The following is a 4,753-nucleotide window of genomic DNA, read 5'->3' on the forward strand; positions in this document are numbered from 1 at the left end:
GCGTGTGCTCAGCTGTTTCACTCATGTCTGACTCTTTGTGATCCCATGGACTATAGCCCGCCAGGCTCCTCTGTCCATGGGGTTCTCCAGGCAAGAATAATGGAGTGGGTTTCCATTTCCTACTCCAGGGGTTCTTCCAGACCCAGAGATTGAACCTGTGTCTCTTGTGTCTCCTGCATTAAGCAGATGGATTCTTTACCACTAGTGCCACTTGGGAAGCTGGGGAGATAGAATAATGCCCCCCTAAAATGTCCACGTCCTAATCCCTAGGACCTGTGACTATGTGATCCTGTGTGGCAAAAGGGAATTTACAGGTGTGATTAACTCAAGAATCTTGAGATGGGAAGATTATCCTGACAATTATCAGGAAAGGTCCAGTGTAACTACTTGGGTCTTTATACAAGGGAGGCAAGAGGATCAGAGTCAGAAGGAGATGTGTTGACAGAAGCAGAAATCAGAGTTATGTGGCTGGGAGCCAAGGAATGCAGGCAGCCTCTGGAAACTGGAAAAGGCAAGGATTAGATTCTTTCCTAAAGCCTCCTTCTTTTTTCTCTTTTTAAAAATATTTATGTATTTGGCTGCACCAGGTCTTAGTTGCGACATGTGGGATTTTTTGTTTCAGCATGCGAACTCTTAGTTGCATCATGTGGGATCTAGTTCCCTGACCAGAGACTGAACATGGGCCCCCTGCAATGGGAGCATGAAGTCTTAGCCACTGGACCACCAGGGAAGTCTCAAGCCTCTTGAAAGAAGATGGCTTTGGATTTTAGCCCGGGAAGACCTATTTAAGATTTCTGACCTCCAGAACTGTAAGATAATAAACTTGTGTTATTCTAAGCCACTAAGAATGTGGTCATCTGTTATAGCAGCAGCTAGAAACTAATACACTCAATGTAAGCAACGTCTGGGCAACTTGGTGGTGTTTGTAGCTGCACATCTCAATTTTTTTTATTTAAACAATAAATACAATCCCCTGGTTCAAAATTCAGTAAGTGTATACAAATACTTGAGAAAACTGTTTCTCAGTATTCTGATATATATATATATATATATATATATATATATGTCCACCAAAGGACTCTGACAAGAATGTCCCTGGCAGCGATATTTGCAGTTGCCAAAAACTGGACATATGGGACTCTCAGAACTCAACCTGGTTCAAGACTCTGTCTGGAAGCACTTTCTAATCATTGGGCTGTCCCTGCGTGTGGGCAGCCTTCCCGGGAGGTTGGTGGGCCGCAGGCTGAGGGTGCCAGGGTGTGAGCTGATAATGTCCTTCCAGCTCCCTGCTGGGTGCAGTGAGAGGAGTGGGAAGAGCCTGGAACGTCATCAGTGTTACAAAAGCCCAACACCGAGCCCAGGTCCTTTGCCCAGGGCCAGAATAACATCTCTGTGTGGCCGGGACCTCCCCATGTACCTCCCACTGCTTTTAGGTAAGGATCAACAAATTTGAGTTCTGATTGGTAAAACAGGGAAATTAATTAATACTCCAGATGCATGATGTGTGCTGTGTGCTAAGTTGCTTCTTTGTGACCCTATGAGCTGCAGCCTGCCAGGCTCCTCTGTCCGTGGGATTCTCTAGGCAAGAATACTGGTGTGCGTTGCCATGCCCTCCTCCAGGGGATCTTCCTGACCCAGAGATCAAACCCAAGTCTCATGTCTCCTGCATTGACAGATGGGTTCTTTACTCTTAGGGCCACTTGGAAAGCCCAAATGCATGATACAGCTTCCAAATGTGAAAGACTGGGCTTGGGCTTGCCAGATTAGCTGTAAAAGGATTGCTGTTATTCCGGACTTGACTTTCTCAAAGTCTATGAGCCCTAAGGATAGGGAGGCTGCTCCAGACCAAGAGTCAGGAAAAACCCACACCCGCAGTTCCGGTCAGAATGACAGCTACAGAGGAGACCAGCCCCTCCGTCCTACACCCTGTGGTGCCAGAGAGACGGGAGTGTGCCTGCATCCCGGTCCGGCCTCTGGGCCCAGACAGCTGTCTCCATTCTGCGGCTGACAGCCCGGCGAGCCTCGCTTTAAAAAAAAAAAAAAAATCCAGGGAAGTTCTAGAATCATCTGGGTCCAATCATTTTTACAAGCAGCAAAAGTTCTGGGAAATTTACTTGTGGAAACCACTCAATTTTCTTCGCCCGTCAAATGGAGGTAATCATAATCTGGCTATAGGGAACTGCTGGAATGATTAAGTGGCTTCCTCAGGGCACACAGGAAGGAATGCGGGTTTGCAGAGCCCAAAGCTTACACAAGAACTAGGAGGAAAGATTTCGAAATGACTCCAAAGATCTTAGGATGCATGAAACCCTCATCTGCACCTTTATTTACAAAGCAAGCCTTCATTGAGCTAAAGACAAAAATTCAGAAAAACATGGTCCACGTATAATTGATTGATAAATAGATAGATCTGAATTAATACATTTAGATTAAAAACCTCAAATCAGATAACGCAGGGACCTGCCTGGTGGGCCAGTGGCTAAGACTCAGGTTCAATCCCTGGTCAGGGAACTAGATCCCACATCCTGCAACTAAGGATGCCACAAGTAAAAGATTGCTCAGGCTGCAACTAAGACCCAGGGCAGCCAAATAAAAATAAGTAAACAAATAAATATTTTTAGAAAACAGATAATGCAATGATAGGATCAAATGAGGAATTCACTCTTCAACAACCAGCAAATGTGGATGCCTTCCAAGCTTCCTGCCAGCTTCCTCTAGACAGCCACACCCAAACGAGAAATGCAGACACAACAGTTTCTTCCCCCTGCCATTCTCTCTATTTTGTTCCCTTCCCCATGTAAACCCTGTCCACCCTGAGCCTGAGAGTTTTCTGCAAAGAGCCATGACATGGGGAGCTCTCTGGGGTTCTTTCATAGACAAGCTCTGATGTCTCCTGCCGGGGAGCAGAGCCCAAGATCTTTGAGCTGATGATAACTGTTGGCCCCCGGTTGCTCACCCCTCCCTGTATTCACGCTCTTTACCATGTAACTTTGTAGTTACATGACTCTGGGTTGGCTGTGTGGCCTGCTTTCACCAGCAGAATGAGTTGGAAGTGACAGAGCGCCAATCTCCAGCCTATGTCTTAATTGAGGGGCCCCCACCCATTTCAGCCTGTACTTTTGTTGCCATGAGACCAGGCTAGATCAGCCAACAGCTGACACCCCACCCACCCACCACCCCGCCCCAGACAGACTTGTGGGTAAGCACAGCTGAGCCCAGGAAAACCATTCAGCCAAGCTCAGCCTAAATTGCCCTGGTACCACAAACTTGTGAGCTAAATGAATGTTATTGAGGGTCAGGGCTGGTTTGTTACACAGCATTGTTACAGCAGAAGCTAAATGGTATGGGAAATCTGCGGGTCCAAACTGAGTTACAAGACGAAGTCCCAAAGACAGGGTACTTTCCCAAATGGGTCCTGACCTATTTCCCCAGCTTCCTTGGCCAGGATCCCTCCCACACAAAGATGCACCCTTTTCCTAGAACAAGGGGGATTCCCTCAGGCCTTGGCTACTGGTCCTTTAAAGCTCTGCTCTAATGTCGCCTCCTTCAAGAAGACATCTTGTAAACCGAGCAGTGTCCACAGCAGAATTTAGTTGAATGATGTCACTGAATGAGCCAAATATTAAAACAGGAGTACTCCGCAGAGCCAGGGAGCTAATGTTCAGGGGATTTCTCATGAAAGACTGAATACCAGAGTGGACTTATACTGCCCTTCTCCAAGGTTCCTAATAAGCAAGAACTTCTAAGTGGAGGTGCCGGGGTTTGAAACCGGGGCCTCGTGCATGCTAAGCACGCGCTCTACCACTGAGCTACACCCCCAACTCAAATCAGAGATCCTGCAGATGCTAACTTAGCTGACCGTGCTCCACCCAGCCACCAGAGGGCGTTTTCAAAACACTTACCTGACTTCTTGGCTTAAAATTCCCACAATGGCTCCGACTTATTCTTGATTCCTGTCGGTTCAAATCCTTGGTCCACCACTTAATTCATTCTGAAACTCTGGACTAGAGACCACCTCTCCAGATCTCTATTTCTCCATGGGGTCGTTCAGTTCAGTTCAGTCGCTCAGTCGTGTCTGACCCTTTGCGACCCCACGAACCACAGCACACCAGGCCTCCCTGGCCGTCACCAATTCCCGGAGTCCACCCAAACTCATGTCCATTGAGCCCGTGATGCCATCCAACCATCTCGTCCTCTGTCGTCCCCTTCTCCTCCTGCCCTCAATCTTTCCCAGCATCAGGGTCTTTTCCAATGATTCAACTCTTCACATCAGGTAGCCAAAGTATTGGAGTTTCAGCTTCAACATCCATCCTTCCAATGAACACCCAGGACTGATCTCCTTTACGATGGACTGGTTGGATCTCCTTGCAGTCCAAGGGGTTCTCAAGAGTCTGCTCCAACACCACAGTTCAAAAGCATCAATTCTTCGGCGCTCAGCCTTCTTTATAGTCCAACTCTTACATCCATACATGACTATTGGAAAAACCATAGCCTTGACTAGACGGACCTTTGTTGACAAAGTAAGGCCTCTGCTTTTTAATATGCTGTTTAGGTTGGCCACAACTTTTCCTTCCAAGGAGTAAGCGTCTTTTAATTTCATGGCTGCAATCACCATCTGCAGTGATTTTGGAGCCCTCCTCCCTAAAGAGTCAGCCACTGTTTCCATTGTTTCCCCATCTATTTGCCATGAAGTGACGGGACTGGATGCCATGATCTTAGTTTTCTGAATGTTGAGCTTTAAGCCAACTTTTTC

At 47.2% G+C, this 4,753-nt stretch overlaps 1 non-coding gene across 1 annotated transcript; it reads right to left on the reverse strand.

Annotated features, from left to right (window-relative positions):
- Positions 1 to 3,747: 3,747 nt before the first annotated feature.
- On the reverse strand, positions 3,748 to 3,819 carry TRNAA-AGC (transfer RNA alanine (anticodon AGC)). The gene has a single exon. It is a non-coding gene; the product is annotated as a tRNA-Ala (tRNA).
- Between the last annotated feature and the right edge of the window lie 934 nt (positions 3,820 to 4,753).

Source organism: Dama dama, chromosome 4, assembly GCF_033118175.1.
Source record: "Dama dama isolate Ldn47 chromosome 4, ASM3311817v1, whole genome shotgun sequence".
Taxonomy (NCBI): domain Eukaryota; kingdom Metazoa; phylum Chordata; class Mammalia; order Artiodactyla; family Cervidae; genus Dama; species Dama dama.